Source organism: Heptranchias perlo, chromosome 2 (assembly GCF_035084215.1).
Source record: "Heptranchias perlo isolate sHepPer1 chromosome 2, sHepPer1.hap1, whole genome shotgun sequence".
Lineage (NCBI taxonomy): Eukaryota > Metazoa > Chordata > Chondrichthyes > Hexanchiformes > Hexanchidae > Heptranchias > Heptranchias perlo.
This window is the reverse complement of record NC_090326.1, coordinates 35870888-35891221: the sequence shown is the minus strand read 5'-3', so window position 1 is coordinate 35891221 and position 20334 is coordinate 35870888.

Genomic DNA, 20334 nt, shown 5'->3' with positions numbered 1-20334 from the left:
GAACAGTATTGGGGGAGGGGAAGAGGAGAGAACCTGGGAACAGTATTGGGGGGGGGAGAGGAGAGAACCTGGGAACAGTATTGGTGGGGGGGAGAGGAAAGAACCTGGGAACAGTATTGGGGGGGGGGGGGAGGAGAGAACCTGGGAACAGTATTGGGGGAGGGGAAGAGGAGAGAACCTGGGAACAGTATTGGGGGGGCGGGGAGAGGAGAGAACCTGGGAACAGTATTGGGGGGGGGGAGAGGAGAGAACCTGGGAACAGTATTGGGGGGGGGGAGAGGAGAGAACCTGGGAACAGTATTGGGGGGGGGGAGAGGAGAGAACCTGGGAACAGTATTGGGGGGGGGGAGAGGAGAGAACCAGGGAACAGTATTGGGGGGGGGGAGAGGAGAGAACCTGGGAACAGTATTGGGGGGGGAGAGGAGAGAACCTGGGAACAGTATTGGGGGGGGGAGAGAGGAGAGAACCTGGGAACAGTATTGGGGGGGGGGGGAGAGGAGAGAAACTGGGAACAGTATTGGGGGGGGGGGGAGAGGAGAGAACCTGGGAACAGTATTGGGGGGGGGAGAGGAGAGAACCTGGGAACAGTATTGGGGGGGGGGAAGAGGAGAGAACCTGGGAACAGTATTGCGGGGGGGGGGGAGAGGAGAGAACCTGGGAACAGTATTGGGGGGGGGGGAAGAGGAGAGAACCTGGGAACAGTATTGGGGGGGGGGGAGGAGAGAAACTGGAACAGTATTGGGGGGGGGGGAGAGGAGAGAACCTGGGAACAGTATTGGGGTGGGGGGGGGAAGAGGAGAGAAACTGGAACAGTATTGGGGGGGGGGAGAGAGGAGAGAAACTGGGACCAGTATTGGGGGGGGAAAGAGAGAGGGAGGGGAGAAACTGGGAACAGTATCGTGGGGGGAGAGGGAGTGGAGAACCTGGGAACAGTATTGAGTGGGGGAGATAGAGGGAGGGGAAAAACTGGGAACAGTAATGGGGGGGGGAGAGGGAGTGGAGAACCTAGAAACAGCATTGTCGGGGGCAGGTGAGAGGGAGAGGAGATCCTGGGAATAGTGTTGGGGGTGGTGGGAGAGAAAGGGAGGGGGAACCTGGGAACAGTGTTGGGGGAGAGGAGAGAGAGGGTGAGGAGAGCCTGGGAACAGTATTGGGGGAGAGGAGAGAGAGGGAGGGGAGAACCTGGGAACAATATTGGGGGAGAGGAGAGAGAGGGAGGGGAGAACCTGGGAACAGTATTGGGGGGGAAGGGGAAGAGATGGAGGAGAGAACCTAGGAACACTCTTGGGGGGGAAGGAGAGTGAGGAGAGGTCCTGGGAACAGTGTGGGGGGGTAGCAGAGAGAGGGAGGGGAGAAACTGTGAACAATATTTGGGGGGGAGGAGAACCTGGGAACAGTATTGGGGGGAAGGGGAAGAGATGGAGGAGAGTACCTGGGAACACTCTTGGGGGGGCAGGAGAGTGAGGAGTGGTCCTGGGAACAGTGTGGGGGGGTAGGAGAGAGAGGGAGGGGAGAAACTGCGAACAATATTTGGGGGGGAGGAGAACCTGGGAACAGTATTGGGGGAGAGGAGAGAGAGGGAGGGGAGAACCTAGGAACAGTATTGGGGGAGAGGAGAGAGAGGGAGGGGAGAACCTGGGAACAGTAGTGGGGGGAGGGGGAAGAGATGGAGGGGAGAACCTAGGAACAGTCGTGGGGAGGGGGGGAAGAAAGGGAGGGGAGAAGCTGGGAACGATAGTGGGGGGGGTGAGGAGAACCTGGGAGCAGCACTGGGCGGGGGGAGGAGTGAGTGCAGCAACTTCCATTGACTTCAATGGAAAAGGAAATTGGACGGAGTGTAAAACTTGCTGCCGATTTGTTAGGGCCCATTTTGTGGTAGCGCCGAATTCAAATTTCACCCCCAAAGCTTCAAAAATCAGAATATTTGGGGAAGGAGCTGTGCCCAAAGACGTTAAGAAAATCAATCGTGTGCCTTCAACATTCGGATCGCCCTTCACGCCCTTTCAATAGATTTAAGGTCAATTTTATAAATTTCCACTTCTGGCAAACGAAGGATATATCGGAAAATCAGGAGCTGATGATCACACATCCATGACCAGCCTACGCCCAATGTTACATCAATTTAAATAGATCCACAATCAGGCAGGCTACATAATGGGCATGTATTCATTATTGCGATTCGCACTCCCAGGAGCGCAAAAGAAGAAAATTTGCCCTCCAATACAAGTGGAGAAATGTTCGGGATGCCGACTGCTTAAAGTTACAATTCTGTGTCCCACTACACTAACTATTTATTTTTGGGTCGAGGGCTTTTTTGAAGCTGTTGGTCAGCTGGTTTTCTAGGTTGTCATGTACCCTCAACCTGTGAATATAAGTCTCAAAATGACAGTAGGTGTGTCAGCTGCCTGTCACAAGTATCCCTTACATGCACAGTTGTGCAGAATGCAGATTGATGTAACCAATGTCAGCTAAGCACATTTGCCCTTAACGATAGAACTACCGGGGATAAAATTCAACTTCGGCAGGGGCACAAAATGGGCACTACTGGATCGGCCGCCCGCTCTACAGCCCGCCCAACATACACCCGCCCGATAAACAACTCGCCCGACAAACAACCCGCCCACTCTACAGCCCGCCCGACATACACCCGCCCGATAAACAACTCGCCCGACAAACAACCCGCCCACTCTACAGCCCGCCCAACATACACCCGCCCGATAAACAACTCGCCCGACAAACAACCCGCCCACTCTACAGCCCGCCCAACATACACCCGCCCGATAAACAACTCGCCCGACAAACAACCCGCCCACTCTTCAGCCCGCCCAACATACACCCGCCCGATAAACAACTCGCCCGACAAACAACCCGCCCGCTCTACAGCCCGCCCGACATACACCCGCCCGATAAACAACTCGCCCGACAAACAACCCGCCCGACAAACAACCCGCCCGCTCTACAGCCCGCCCGACATACACCCGCCCGATAAACAACTCGCCCGACAAACAACCCGCCCGACAAACAACCCGCCCGCTCTACAGCCCGCACATTCTAAAGCCTGATCGATATACAGCCCGCCTGTTATACACCCGCCCGTTATACAGCCCACCCGATATACAGCCCGCCTGTTCTACAGCCCGCCTGTTCTACAGCCTGCCCGATAAACTACCCGCCCGATATACACCCCACCCGATATACAGCCCACCCAACATACTGCCCGCCCGACATGCAGCCCGCCCGACATGCAGCCCGCCCGACATACAGCCCGCCTGTTCTACAGCCCGCCCGACATACAGCCCGCCCGATATACAGCCCGCCTGTTCTACAGCCCGCCTGTTCTACAGCCTACCCGATAAACTGCCCGCCCGATATACACCCCACCCGATATACACCCCACCCGATATACACCCCACCCGATATCCAGCCCGCTCGACATACAGCCCGCCCGACATCCAGCCCGCCCGACATACAGCCTGCTCAATCTACAGCCCGCCAGTTATACAGCCCGCCCGTTATACAGCCTGCCCAATATACAGCCTGCTCAATCTACAGCCCACCCGATATACAGCCCGCCCGTTATACAGCCTGCCCAATATACAGCCCGCCCGTTATACAGCCTGCTCAATATACAGCCCGCCCGATATACAGCCCACCCGATATACAGCCCGCCCGTTATACAGCCCGCCCAATATACAGCCCGCCCAATATACAGCCCGCCCATTATACAGCCCGCCCAATATACAGCCCGCCCAATATACAGCCCGCCCGTTATACAGCCCGCCCGTTATACAGCCTGCTCAATATACAGCCCGCCCGATATACAGCCTGCTCAATCTACAGCCCGCCCGTTATACAGCCCGCCCGTTATACAGCCCGCCCGTTATACAGCCTGCTCAATATACAGCCCGCCCGATATACAGCCCACCCATTCTACATCCCTCCCGTTCTGCAGCCCGCCCGATATACAGCCCACCCATTCTACAGCCCACCCGTTCTACAGCCCGCCCGATATACAGCCCACCCATTCTACAGTCCACCCATCCTACATTCTGCCCGTTCTACAGCCTGCCCGATATACAGCCCGCCCGATATACAGCCCACCCATTCTACATCCCGCCCGTTCTACAGCCCACCCGATATACACCCCGCCCGATATACAGCCCACCCATTCTACAGCCCACCCGTTCTACAGCCCGCCCGATATACAGCCCACCCATTCTACAGTCCACCCATCCTACATTCTGCCCGTTCTACAGCCTGCCCGATATACAGCCCGCCCGATATACAGCCCACCCATTCTACATCCCGCCCGTTCTACAGCCCACCCGATATACACCCCGCCCGATATACAGCCCACCCATTCTACAGCCCACCCATTCTACAGCCCACCCGATATACAGCCCACCCGATATACAGCCCACCCATTCTACAGCCCACCCATTCTACAGCCCACCCAACATACAGCCCACCCAATATACACCCCGCCCGTTCTCCAGCCCGCCCATTCTACAGCCCACCCATTCTACAGCCCGCCCATTCTACAGCCCACCCAACATACAGCCCACCCAATATACACCCCGCCCATTCTACAGCCCACCCAATATACACCCCGCCCGTTCTCCAGCCCGCCCATTCTACAGCCCACCCATTCTACAGCCCGCCCGATATACAGTCTGACCATTCTCCAGCCCACCCGATTTTCCTTTTCACTAATTTTACTCTTTTATATTTTTATTTTTCAAGTATTTGTCCAATGCCCTTTTAAAAGCTGTTATGGATTCTGCTTCCACCATTGTTTCTGATAGGGCATTCCAGGTCCTAACAATCCTTTGTGTAAAAAAATTGTCCTAACCTCTCCCTTCACTCTTTTAATGAAGATCTTAATTTTATGCCATTTAGTTACCAACTAGTTGACCAGTGGAAATAATTTTTCTAGATTTTGCTTTATCAAAACCTTTCATTATCTTGAACACTGTAATCAGATCTCCTCTTAAACTTCTTTGTTCTGATGAAAAAAGCCCCAGTTTCTCTCCACTCTCTTCATGACTAAAGCCACTCATACATATTGTTGTCTTTCCCGTGCTTTCTCCAAGGCCTGAACCTCTTTCCTAAAGTAAGGTGCCCAAAAGTGGACTCAATAATCCAACTGCGGTCTAACCAATGATTTGTGTGGAGTAGCATTTTACTAAAAGGCTCTTATCCACAGGGTGAAGTTAATGAACAATCTTAACGTGTGTGAGGAAGAAAGCACTTTGCACAGAAAGTAAGGGTTCTGTCCCACTGCTCTCCTTCAATAATTTGCAGTGTAAAACAATACAATAATCCTTTTTTGAATAAAGGAACATAAATGGAATCAGCCAATGAAATGTTGCCATGCTCTTTTTATCTCTTTCTCTCTTAGATATGCTTGGAATTCCTGTTATTTTCAGCGGGAATTCAGGGCCATTGTTTGGCTGCTGTGAGTAAGAAATGTCAAAGGTCAATGCAAGGGTCAAGCAAAGGGAAAAGAAAAGGTCGCTGCTTGCTAATGGGTGTTAAGTGAGTGACTCGTCTCATGTTTATACCTCAGTTCAAAGGTCAGATCAGACTCTAGATCGGACCCAATGCAACCTTCTAAAACCAAAATCCTGTCTAAGAACTGGTGCCCACCTCGGTGATGTGCTTTACGCTGTTACTAGTTCAAAGTCTTGTCAGTGTAACCTGGCAGCAAATTTGAAAGCAAATGCCTCTTCACTATATCTATCCTTTCCTACCCTATGGCATTGTGTCCACTCTCCATTAAAGTTTCTGAAACTTCCCACCAGCACTGCATGGTATGGTGCAGAGCAGGAAGGGTTCAGATTTGACATTGGTCTGTGCTGAGTTAACTGATCCAAGCTGGGACACCAGTAAAGGCCTCACAATTGGCTTCTGTTTCATTGGCCAAGAGCAGGAAAAGAATCAGGCAGGGCTCCCGCTGCTGAAGACGGTAACTTCTGCCGAGGTACAATTCCATAGGCCCCTCCTAGCTTCTGGCACCTTGGCCAAGAGGCCATTTTCCTGCATGAACCCAGACGATGAGTGGCGGCAGGCTATTCGACCATGATTGAAATTCCCCAGCCCTCTGCACGTACGTAGATAACAGGTGGAGAAAGGATTGCTGCAGTACCCTCACCACCAAATAACCTGCTGCCATTCATTGTCAAGACTCACAAATATAGGGTACGTAGCACCGTGGTAATGTTACTGGACTAATAATCCAGAGTCATGAGTTCAAATCCCACCACGGCAGCTGGGGAATTTAAATTCAATTAATTAAATAAAAATCTGGAATTAAAATACTAGTATCAGTAATGGTGGCCATGAAACTACCAGATTGTTGTAAAAACCCATCTGGTTCACTAATGTCCTTTAGGGAAGGAAACCTGCCGTCCTTACCTGGTCTGGCCGATACGTGACTCCAGACCCACAGCAATGTGGTTGATTCTTAATTGCCCTCTGAAATGGCCGAGCAAGACACTCAGTTGTAAAATCTCACTACGAAAAGTCAGAATAAGAATAAAACCGGTCGGACCACTAGGCACCAGACACGACAAAGGTAAACCAAGCCCTAGTCGACCCTGCAAAGTCATCCTCACAAACATCTGGGGACTTGTGCCAAAATTGGGAGAGCTGTCCCATAGACGAGTCAAGCAACAGCCTGACATAGCCATACTCACAGAATCATACCTTTAAGCCAACGTCCCAGACTCTTCCATCACCATCCCTGGGTATGTCCTGTCCCACTGGCAGGACAGACCCACCCAGAGGTGGCGGTACAGTGATACACAGGCAGGAGGGAGTGGCCCTGGGAGTCCTCAACATTGACTCCGGACCCCATGAAATCTCATGGCAACAGATCAAACATGGGCAAGGAAACCTCCTGCTGATTACCACCTACCGCCCTCCCTCAGCTGATGAATCAGTCCTCTTGGAGGAAGCACTGAGGGTATCAAGGGCGCAGAATGGACTCTGGGTGGGGGACTTCAATGTCCATCACCAAGAGTGGCTCGGTAGCACCTCTACTGGCCGAGTCCTGAAGGACATAGCTGCCAGACTGGGCCTGCGGCAGGTGGTGAGCGAACCAACACGAGGGAAAAACCTACTTGACCTCGTCCTCACCAATCCACCTGTCGCAGATGCATCTGTCCATGACAGTATTGGTAGGAGTGACCACCGCACAGTCCTTGTGGAGACGAAGTCCCGTCTTCGCACTGAGGACACCATCCAACGTGTTGTGTGGCACTACCACCGTGCTAAATGGGATAGCTTCAGGACAGATCTAGCAGCTCAAAACTGGGCATCCAAGAGGCGCTGTGGGCCATCAGCAGCAGCAGATTTGTATTCCAGCACAATCTGTAACCTCATGGCCCGGCATATTCCTCACTCTACCATTACCAACAAGCCAGGGGATCAACCCTGGTTCAATGAGGAGTGCAGAAGAGCATGCCAGGAGCAGCACCAGGTGTACCTAAAAATGTGATGCCAACCTGGTGAAGCTACAACACAGGACTACATGCATGCTAAACAGCGGAAGCAACATGCTATAGAGCTAAGTGATTCCACAACCAACGGATCAGATCAAAGCTCTGCAGTCCTGCCACATCCAGTCGTGAATGCTGGTGGACAATTAAACAACTAACGGGAGAAGGAGGCTCTGTAAACATCCCCATCCTCAATGATGGCAGAGGCCAGCACGTGAGTGCAAAAAACAAGGCTGAAGCATTTGCAACCATCTTCAGTCAGAAGTACCAAGCTGATCCATTTTGGCCTCCTCCCAATATCCCCACCATCACAGAAGCCAGTCTTCAGCCAATTCGATTCACTCCACGTGATATCAAGAAACGGCTGAGTGCACTGGATACAGCAAAGGCTATGGACCCCGACAACATCCCGGCTGTAGTGCTGAAGACTTGTGCTCCAGAACTAGCTGCGCCTCCAGCCAAACTGTTCCAGTACAGCTACAACACCGGCATCTACCCGACAATGTGGAAAATTGCCCAGGTATGTCCTGTCCACAAAAAGCAGGACAAATCCAATCCGGCCAATTACCGCCCCATCAGTCTACTCTCAATCATCAGCAAAGTGATGGAAGGTGTCGTCGACAATGCTATCAAGCGGCACTTACTCACCAATAACCGACTCACCGATGCTCAGTTTGGGTTCCGCCAGGACCACTCGGCTCCAGACCTCAATGCAGCCTTGGTTCAAACATGGACAAAAGAGCTGAATTCCAGAGGTGAAGTGAGAGTGACTGCCCTTGATATCAAGGCAGCATTTGACCGGGTGTGGCACCAACGAACCCGAGTAAAATTGAAGTCAATGGGAATCAGGGGGAAAACTCTCCAGTGGCTGTAATCATACCTAGCACAAAGGAAGATGGTAGTGGTTGTTGGAGGCCAATCATCTCAACCCCAGGACATTGCTGCAGGAGTTGCTCAGGGCAGTGTCCTAGGCCCAACCATCTTCTGCTGAAGCAGTCCAAGCCCGCATGCAGCAAGGCCTGGACAACATCCAGGCTTGGGCTGATCAGTGGCAAGTAACATTCGCACCAGATAAGTGCCAGGCAATGACCATCTCCAACAAGAGAGAGTCTAACCACCTCCCCTTGACATTCAACGGCATTACCATCACCGAATCCCCCACCATCAACATCCTGGGGGTCACCATTGACCAGAAACTTAACTGGACCAGCCATATAAATACTGTGACTACAAGAGCAGGTCAGAGGCTGGGTATTCTGCGGCGAGTGACTCACCTCCTGACTCCCCAAAGCCTTTCCTCCATCTACAAGGCACAAGTCAGGAGTGTGATGGAATACTCTCCCCTTGCTTGGATGAGTGCAGCTCCAACAACACTCAAGAAGCTCGACACCATCCAAGATAAAGCAGCCCACTTGATTGGCACCATATCCACCACCCTAAACATTCACTCCCTTCACCACCGGCGCACAGTGGCTGCAGTGTGTACCATCCACAGAATGCACTGCAGCAAATCGCCAAGGCTTCTTCGACAGCACCTCCCAAACCCGCGACCTCTACCACCTAGAAGGACAAGAGCAGCAGGCACATGGGAACAATACCACCTGCACGTTCCCCTCCAAGTCACACACCATCCCGACTTGGAAATATATCGCCGTTCCTTCATCGTCGCTGGGTCAAAATCCTGGAACTCCCTTCCTAACAGCACTGTGGGAGAACCTTCACCAGACGGACTGCAGCGGTTCAAGAAGGCGGCTCACCACCACCTTCTCAAGGGCAATTAGGGATGGGCAATAAATGCTGGCCTCGCCAGCGAAGCCCACATCCCATGAACGAATTTTAAAAAACTACCCGACAATGTGGAAAATTGCCCAGGTATGTCCTGTCCACAAAAAGCAGGACAAATCCAATCTGGCCAATTACCGCCCCATCAGCCTACTCTCAATCATCAGCAAAGTGATGGAAGGTGTCATCGACAGTGCTATCAAGCGGCACTTACTCACCAATAACCTGCTCACCGATGCTCAGTTTGGGTTTCGCCAGGACTACTCAGCTCCAGACCTCATTACAGCCTTGGTCCAAACATGAACAAAAGAGCTGAATTCCAGAGATGAGTTGAGAGTGACTGCCCTTGTCATCAAGGCAGCATTTGACCGACTGTGGCACCAAGGAGCCCTAGTAAAATTGAAGTCGATGGGAATCAGGGGGAAAACTCTCCTGTAGCTGGAGTCATACCTAGCACAAAGGAAGATGGTAGTGGTTGTTGGAGGCCAATCATCTCAGCCCCAGGACATTGCTTCAGGCGTTCCTCAGGGCAGTGTCTTAGGCCCAACCATCTTCAGCTGCTTCATCAATGACCTTCCCTCCATCATAAGGTCATAAATGGGGATGTTCGCTGATGATTGCACAGTGTTCAGTTCGATTCGCAACCCCTCAGATAATGAAGCAGTTCGTGCCCACATGCAGCAAGACCTGGACAACATCCAGGCTTGGGCTGATAAGTGGCAAGTAACATTCGCAGCAGACAAGTGCCAGGCAATGACCATCTCCAACAAGAGAGGGTCTAACCACCTCCCCTTGACATTCAACGGCATTACCATCACCGAATCCCCCACCATCAACATCCTGGGGGTCACCATTGACCAGAAACTTAACTGGACCAGCCATACAAATACTGTGGCTACAAGAGCAGGTCAGAGGCTCGGTATTCTGTGGCAAGTGACTCACCTCCTGACTCCCCAAAGCCTTTCCACCATCTACAAGTCAGGAGTGTGATGGAATACTCTCCACTTGCCTGGATGAGTGCAGCTCCAACAACATTCAAGAAGCTCGGCAACATCCAGGACAAAGCAGCCCACTTAATTGGCACGCCATCCACCACCCTAAACATTCACTCCCTTCACCACCGGCGCACAGTGGCTGCAGTGTGTACCATCCACAGGATGCACTGCAGCAACTCGCCAAGGCTTCTTCGACAGCATCTTCCAAACCCGCGACCTCTACACCTAGAAGGACAAGGGCAGCAGGCACATGGGAACAATACCACCTGCACGTTCCCCTCCAAGTCACACACCATCCCGACTTGGAAATATATCGCCGTTCCTTCATCGTCGCTGGGTCAAAATCCTGGAACTCCCTTCCTAACAGCACTGTGGGAGAACCTTCACCAGACGGACTGCAGTGGTTCAAGAAGGCGGCTCACCACCACCTTCTCAAGGGCAATTAGGGATGGGCAATAAATGCTGGCCTCGCCAGCGAAGCCCACATCCCATGAAGGAATTTTAAAAAACTACCCGACAATGTGGAAAATTGCCCAGGTATGTCCTGTCCACAAAAAGCAGGACAAATCCAATCTGGCCAATTACCGCCCCATCAGCCTACTCTCAATCATCAGCAAAGTGATGGAAGGTGTCATCGACAGTGCTATCAAGCGGCACTTACTCACCAATAACCTGCTCACCGATGCTCAGTTTGGGTTTCGCCAGGACTGCTCAGCTCCAGACCTCATTACAGCCTTGGTCCAAACATGAACAAAAGAGCTGAATTCCAGAGATGAGTTGAGAGTGACTGCCCTTGTCATCAAGGCAGCATTTGACCGACTGTGGCACCAAGGAGCCCTAGTAAAATTGAAGTCGATGGGAATCAGGGGGAAAACTCTCCTGTAGCTGGAGTCATACCTAGCACAAAGGAAGATGGTAGTGGTTGTTGGAGGCCAATCATCTCAGCCCCAGGACATTGCTTCAGGCGTTCCTCAGGGCAGTGTCCTAGGCACAACCATCTTCAGCTGCTTCATCAATGACCTTCCCTCCATCATAAGGTCATAAATGGGGATGTTCGCTGATGATTGCACAGTGTTCAGTTCGATTCGCAACCCCTCAGATAATGAAGCAGTTCGTGCCCACATGCAGCAAGACCTGGACAACATCCAGGCTTGGGCTGATAAGTGGCAAGTAACATTCGCAGCAGACAAGTGCCAGGCAATGACCATCTCCAACAAGAGAGGGTCTAACCACCTCCCCTTGACATTCAACGGCATTACCATCACCGAATCCCCCACCATCAACATCCTGGGGGTCACCATTGACCAGAAACTTAACTGGACCAGCCATACAAATACTGTGGCTACAAGAGCAGGTCAGAGGCTCGGTATTCTGTGGCAAGTGACTCACCTCCTGACTCCCCAAAGCCTTTCCACCATCTACAAGTCAGGAGTGTGATGGAATACTCTCCACTTGCCTGGATGAGTGCAGCTCCAACAACATTCAAGAAGCTCGGCAACATCCAGGACAAAGCAGCCCACTTAATTGGCATGCCATCCACCACCCTAAACATTCACTCCCTTCACCACCGGCGCACAGTGGCTGCAGTGTGTACCATCCACAGGATGCACTGCAGCAACTCGCCAAGGCTTCTTCGACAGCATCTTCCAAACCCGCGACCTCTACCACCTAGAAGGACAAGGGCAGCAGGCACATGGGAACAACACCACCTGCACGTTCCCCTCCAAGTCACACACCATCCCGACTTGGAAATATATCGCCGTTCCTTCATCGTCGCTGGGTCAAAATCCTGGAACTCCCTACCCAACAGCACTGTGGGAGAACCGTCACCACACGGACTGCAGCGGTTCAAGAAGGCGGCTCACCATCACCTTCTCAAGGGCAATTAGGCATGGGCAATAAATGCTGGCCTTGCCAGCGACGCCCACATCCCATGACCGAATAAAAAAATATGAAAAATGGCCATGTGGTCAAGTTACCATAAGGTGGTGGCATGAAGAGATCTGTGGCGCTGTACCTCAACACGAGTCAGGATAAGATTGGAGACGGCAAGATCTTTGAACTTCTCTCCCCCACCCAAAAAAAACACGTAATTTATCCACTTAGAAGGACATCACAGAATGTAAGTGCATCTGAGCATAGAAATAAAGTTGAGACGTCAAAAGTGTAAACAGGGCAGCTTTATTCAATCGATTCTCACTAGTTCATACACCCTGCATCAGATTATGGACCAGCTCTCAGCAATAACCCCACAGCTATCTTCTTGTGAAAATGCTTGCCATATCTTTCTTCATTTGTCTGCAGACAGACAATGAAACAATTCACAGTGCAACACAATCAATTGTAGTAAAATATATCAGGGGAAATTCTGTGACAATGTTTAAGGGAGGGGTTAGACTTAAGCCCTCACACCAAATGATCGGCAGTAAAAAATTTCCCCTATTGTGTCACTCGCAAGTGATGTAATGATGACGACAGTGATGCATTGGGTCACTGGCTCTTCTCTATTCTCAAGACAAAGTAAGATTATCAAATAAAATAGAAAAAACAACAAATCCTACCCTAGTGTAATGCTTATCTTTCTGTTTTCAGTTCTGATGAAGAGTTCAAGCTGGAACATTAATCTGTCTCTTCTCTTCACAGATGGTAACTGGCCTGTTGTGTGTTTGTCGCACCTTCTGTTTTTATTCAACATTATCACTTTTTCACAAAGAAGTGATCTTTCAATTTGCTTTATTGCCATTTGAAGAATGAAGATGCTGTAAAATTAAATAACAAAGATCTTTAATTTAACAGATTTCAGTATGGTGAATCCACTGATCAGATGTAGAATTGAAGAACAAATTAACATTCAGCATTAATAAAAACACTAGAAGCTAGAGATGCACAGTCAACATCCGTAAACAAAAAAGACATTTGTGCAATAGTGTGAAATGGGTGATGGTAAGTCCGCAGCTCGTTTTACATCCCATTTTTATTTCCATTGAAGTCAATGGACTGTATAGTATAAGCAGTTTTGTACCGATACTAAACTTGCAGATGGTAAACCGGGTGTTAAGGCCCAAACTGATTTCAAAGCAAAGCGCCAAGTAGTCTCACTCCTCTTGACTCTGCTGTCGGGTCAGGTCAGGTCAGGAACTGACTCCAGATTCAGGCTGCATTTACACTATATTGCAGTTTTAGTGTAAAGGGAAACTGCTTCACACTACCATTGTACTGTGAATATGCATTTATATATCGCCTTTAAAATAGAAAAATGTCCCAAGGCAATTCGCAGAGGCATTATCAAGAAAATGGATGCTAAGCCAAAGAAGGAGATATCAGGAGGGGAGACGAATAGCTTGGTCAAAGAGGTGGGTTCTAAGGACAGTCTTAAAGGAGGAGAGGAAGGTGGAGAGCTGTCAGGGCACAGGGAGGGAATTCCAGCGCATAGGACCTAGGCAGCTGTAGGCACGGCCATCAGTGATGGAGCGAAGGTGTTGGGGGGAGGGTTCTACAAGAGGCTGGAGTCAGAAAAGAAGAATTATGGGGGGAGGAGTTATAGAGCTGGAGGAGATTACAGAGATAAGGAGAGGCGAGGCCGTAAAGGGATTTGAACATGAGAATGAGAATTTTAAATTGAGGTTTAGGGGGACCAATTGTCAATGCAGATTAGTGTGACCAGGGGTGATAGGTGAGCGGGACTTGGTGAAGGACAGGATACAGGCAACAGAGTTTTTGATGATCTGAAGTTTATGAATTTGCTTCCGGGTTCCCCACGCAAATATCTACATAGACGGGGGGTGCCCGGCTCCGAGATAAAATCATTCCCTACACGTCTGATAACACAGGGGTCGAGAGAGGTGATGGCGAGGTAGAGCTTGGGTGCCATCAGCATATATGTGGAAGCTGACCATATGTCTTCAGATGATATCATCAAGGGGTAGCATGTAGATGAGGAAGAGGTGAGGCCCAAGATAGATCCTTCGGCTATTCTGGAGGTAACGGTATGCAGGCGCAAAGAGAACTCATTGCTGGACATGCTCTGACTACGACTGGATAGGTAAGAGTGGAACCAAGTGAGGGTAGTCCCACTCAGCTGAACAATGAAGGAGAGGCGTTAGAGGAGGATGGTTTGGTTGACTGTGTCAAAACCTGCAGAGAGTTTGAGGAGGACAAAGAGGCATAATGCAGTCACAGTCACAGAGGATGTTATTTAGCATAACTAACTTGTCCTTGTCAAACCAGCTGTGAAGCTAAATGTTATTTTACAATTGGGCAAACAAAGTAAATATCATGCAAATGTTACAAATTAGAAAGAAATTCCTTTCCTCTGAAGTATCATTTATCTATTAATGTGATTGAATTGGATGTGACTCTGCTGAACCTGTTACAATGAATCTCCATCGGAGCACATAGAAATAAGAACTGGAGAGAACCCAAACTGGAGAGAACCCAAACCCACACTCCCGGTGTGTGTCAGTATGCAACCAGATTTCCTGATAGATGCTGAGGATGACATTCTGAATGTTCTACTTTGCCTGTATTCCCAACTATCCACAAAGAATGTCTGCAGGGACCCGGCAGGCACTGAGTGGCCGTTCCTCCCACTATTAGGATTAGCAAGAATATAGCAAAGTCCTACAAGGAGTTTAGACCTTCTGGCCATCAAGTTAGCCCACAGGGGAAAATTAGCTGAAGAAAAGGGCACACTCCCTCCTTCACAAAATGACACCCCCAGCGATCATTGCCATCTCACATCGGCACACAAAAAGCAGCAATTGGTGGGATTGTACCCGTGGTTGTATCCCCAGTGCCTGCAGCCAACTTCATGGATGGAGGTTGGTCCCAGTGAGTTGTGCTGGATCAATCCAGTCGGAAGCACCTGCATTGGAGTGACTACTCCCCTTTTATTCACTCACCCTTTGTAAGTAAAATCTGTTCATGTCTCGTTGTATCAGTGCAACTTGACGCACATTTTCAGGCTCACTGATTGTGTCTCACTTAGTTAAAGTGTTTTAACAATGCTCTGTACATTTTTTAATATAATGCTGGTTTTTCTCTTAAAATTTCATTTCTGGCAACTGTCTGACCTTGGCAAGCACCAGGCTAGCAAATAATTCTGTCATTCCACTAAAGCTGTTATTTTTAACATTTTAGTCTGTGTGTTTGACCTTTATTTACTTGCACATTATACATGTTTGGGTTTCTCCACAGTTTACACTGAGCACATGTTTCAAAGCAATTCATGGGTGGGTTAGAAAAACCTGTGGCTGAGGATTATTTTACTGTCGTGCAATCAATGAGGGTGAAAGGTCCTGTCTGGCTCAATACGTTTTGAAATCCAAAGCCTATGCATATGTACTCTGCTATGCTAACAGTTATTCTGTGAGCCAGGTTTGTTGGATTTGGGAATGTAAGGTTGACAGCACTGACCTGGGTGACAATACAATAAAATAAGGACAGCGCTGTTGCCTCTATTTTTTTCAACAACACCTTTGAAGGGAACGTCTCAGACAGTGATATAGACTATGCTGCCGGAGCCACTTGATTCTTGCTGAGTGGCCTAGATTGCCTTCGCAGGCCAGTGAAGCAATTTCGTGCACATATTTCCCAGCCATTGGGACCACCAGAAAGTCTCGAGTTGCAAGAAAACTACTGTGTCTGTTCCAGTGCTAAGAGAACTGCACGCAATATAAATGGGGGAGAAAGAAAGAAAAAAAGTAAGAAGTTGAATAAAGGAAATGAATGGAATCAGCCAATGAAATGTTACCCCGTGCTTCTTTTATCTCTTTCTCTCTTAGATATGCTTGGAATTCCTGTTATTTTCTGTGGGGCCTCGTTTTAACATCTCATCCAAAAGATGGCACCTCCAACAGTGCAGCACTCCCTCTCTGCTGCACTGAAATGTCAGACTAGATTTTACACTCAAGTCTCTAGAATGGGAGTTGAACCCACAACCTTCTGACTCAGAGGCGTGAGGGCTACCACTGAGCCACAGCTGACATGCTATAAAGTACAGCTGTCTGTTGGAACTGCCTATTTCTGGGCCCAGTATAAGAGTGGTGCAGCTGGATTGGCAGATTTTACTATGAATGGTTTTAAAGGAAGCACGAGTGAGATTGTCAGAGCAGCTGCTTCCTTTATAAATTATATTCTGAGTAAAAGTAAAGATTGTGGGAAAGGGGTCAAATTGATCGAGAAGTGCTGCAAAATCCCAACAAACGCCATTTCATTCATTCTCTAAATCTTTCATTATTCTGTGACCAAACCACTGTTACTGTTGCTGCTGCAGAGCTAAGGGATCCGAGACTGCAACAGAAACATCGAATTTGATATTGAAAAACGAAGTCTCACAATGGTGCCGTGTATTGAAGCAGCAACGTGTGGCCTCATTAATCTCAGCCGCATTACTGCTGGAGGTGCTGAGTGGAGACCACGCATCTCCCCGTGGGGGAAGAGAGAGAAAATCTGACAGAGAGCTTCCACCCTGACTGCTGTTGTGCAATTTCTATCAGTTGACTACGGGTGTCCACTTCAGTCACAATAGGTTAGTTGACTCCTGTCACACAACATTGGCAGCCGTGCCTTCAGCTGTCTAGGTTCCACTCTCTGGAATTCCCTCCCTAAAGCCCTCCACATCCTTCTCTTCCTTTAAGATTCTCCTTAAGACCGACCTCTAAGGCCAAGCCTTTGGTCACCCTCCTAAGTTCTCCTTTGGCTCAGTGTGCATCTTCTTCATGCCTCTGGGACATTTCCCTATTTTAAGGCATTATATAATTACAAGCCGTTGTTGTTGTTAGTGGTTAATGGTGAACCCCAGGATCTGTGCTGGGGCCTCTTTTGGTCTCCATCTATATAAATAATTTGGATATAGGCACAAGAGGAAGTTTGGTGATGCCAAATTAATGAACATGGCAAACTGTGAGGCATAATATAGGAAGACACAGGCTAGCAGAGTGGCAGACACAGTTCAATGCAGAGAAATGTGAAGTTGTACATTTGGGGGAAAAGATGAAAGGAAGTATATCAATTAATGGGTCAAATAGCTGACAGGACTGATTGACTGATGAGAAATCAGTCAAACAATCAGATATGATTCAACAGCTGTAAATGTGCTGATAACTTTGTGTGTTTTTCTACTGACGTGTAAATTTTATGAAGTAACAGTGAAATTCCATTTGAATTTTATTGCTGAACACAATGCCCTGTTGTGCTTCATAAGATAATGCTGAATGGCCTGTGTGTATTCGTTTTACTTGATGTATTCAAATGTTCACTCTTCATTTTCACTCCACCAAATACACTTTACAAATGAACAGGTATGAAATCAGATAAATTCCACAGAGATCAAGATAAGTGGTTCGATACAGAAGGTGAATTTAGAAACCGCTGCACGTCACAGACATGGGACGTAGCCTTAGAGCCTGGAGTCTGTGATCGTCCCTTGGCGGTACAGAACTGCTTCAGGAAAACAGGTCCCACTGATCAGACCTGCTGAAATGGCCCTGTTTACGTTACAGAGTGGTTTTAACAGAAGCCAAAGGTGAAAGAGCAGGCGAGAAAACTTGATCAGCAGCAGGCTGAGAGACTGAAATGTGCCTACTCCCACAGGTACACAGCTTCCCCACTTGATTGGGGAAGTTACCAGAGTGAAAAGATAAAGTTGTTTAGGAGCAGAGAAATCACATAGCAGTTTGGAATTAGAAGCAGAAATACTTGCATTTATTTAGCACTTTATCATGTAAAATTTTACAGCACCATAGGAGGCCATTCTGCCCATCGTGTCTACGCCGGCTCTCTCGGAGAGCTGTTGCATCACTCAGAAACATCGCACAACACTTCCCAAAGAACTTCCTGCCTCCCCTTTAAGAGGTGCAGGCTGCCTTTAAATAGAGCTAGCCACTCCCGATATCGGGGCCCCCTGCTGGTGCATGCAGCCAATCAACGGTGCAGATAGAGTTGGCTGCACGCAGCAATCATTTAAATCATCAGGCAGCACGAATGTTACGTGCTGCCTGCATCACAACCAACGGGCACAGGTTAATCGCGCACCGCGATTCCAGCGCCCGTTTTCGAGGGTTATCCAATATAACCCCCAATGTGTTTAACTCATGGAGTGGCGGTTGAACCCACAACCTTCTGATTCAGTGGCAAGAGTGCTACCAACTGAACCAAACTTACACTCCAAAAGTTAATTTATTTCCCATTATTCTGGAACTTCTCTGTGGAGTATAAATCTGGTGTTCACTGGCTGCGACTTCCAGGCATTTTGCATTACCGGTAGATACACAGATATCAGCAGGGCCATTGGTAGCAAACTGGTAACGTAATGGGATATTGAACTATCTGCAGCACTTACAAAACCTACTTGCTTATTGCATTAGAACGGAGACATTCCATGTTTTTTTGCAACTCCAGCCACAGAGACTGTATGGTATTGTCTGTTCCAGACATCTTCCATCCCGAACCAGGACACTTTTGTAGGGACCACACCATGAGCCTCAGCACCAGAAAACGAATACAGACAGTAGACCATAGGAAGTCCAACAACCGTCCTGCTCCCAGTCAAGTGGAACAATGTGCAAGATCCAAAGTGATCTCTGTCCCTATAATGCCATTAATCCAACCCTGATTTTTTCTTAATATTGTTTAACTAAAGGGGCATGTTCGTGAGACATGAAGGATAACTTTACTAGTCCGCGCTGCAGACAGGGAGTCTTGTCCTTGGGCTGCACAAATCAGAAATTCGGGCACCCACAGCTCTTCGAGAAGCTCTCTGCCCAGATCTCTACCCCAGGCTGCGCTAACTGGACCCGAGCTCGACGCCATTCTGGCCCAAAGCCTTGAGTTGCGTCCCCCTTACACTGGCACCAATTTAGATTTTTAATTATTTTTTGTACCTGTCCACTGGGTTTTAGTGATTTCTGGACTTGGACCTCTAAATCTCTCTGCTCCTCCACAGTTCCTAGCTTTTTACCATTTAGAAAATACTCTCATCTATCTCTCTTTGGTCCAAAGTGGATGACCTCACATTTCCAGGTATTGAACTCCATCTGCCACAGTTTTGCCCACTCTCTTAATCTGTCAATGTCCCTTTGCAACTTTCTGCTCCCATCTACACTATTTACTGTGCCAGTCTCCTGCCAGAGTTATGACAGGACACTGGTGGTGGAACTCATGGAATTTCTGCACCTCAAACCCATTTTCCTGCCTTTGCTCCATGTCCCTTGATACCCTTAACCAAACAAAAGTCCACCTCACTCTTGAAAGCTCCAACTGACCCAGCATCCACAGCCTTTTGAGGGAAGAGAGTTCAAAAGTTCGACTACCTTTTCGGATATTTCGTGCGTATTGAGTCTACTTGGAGTATCTGAAAGCAGGTTAACATACCGTATTTAAACTCTGTTTGTAGCAGTGGTTCCCAGGCTTCCTCTGTCACTTCTGCAACCATTTTCTTCTGTTACTGTGTCTCCCCTCCCATGAGGTGACAGTTACTTAACATATTTCCCAGTTACTCTGTGTTATCCCTTTTCTCCCTTCCTTTCCCCCAGGTTTGTTCCTCTCCATCATACATCTTTTTACCTAGTCCGCCTCTCGCTCTTGCAGCCCTATTTATTTCCCGTTCCCAGCTACCTTTCCTCTCTGATCCAGCCTTGTCTTATAACGCTCCCTGAGGCAAATGTTGGGACCGAGGAGTCACAGACTCCTCTCCCAAATGACCCTTACCTCAGAATCAATTGTATAAACTCACCAATGGTCCTGTGTTGTTCAACAGAGCACATCACAAAACCCCTTCGATTCTCATCATAAAACAATAATAAACCCTCTGAACATGCCCAATGTAACTTACACTGCATCAATTACATTTATTTTCACTTAAATATGGGTAACAAAATCTTAATCCCCCATCCCCCCTCCAATTATAAGGAACCTGTTTATGATTTTATTACACATTGTGTACTGAGGAAATCTCCACCCCCCCCCCCCAAAATACATAGACACTATGGCCCCAATATTAACGGGGAGGCGGGGAGGGTGTGATGGAGCCCGATAGCAGGCGAAGAACCCAGTAA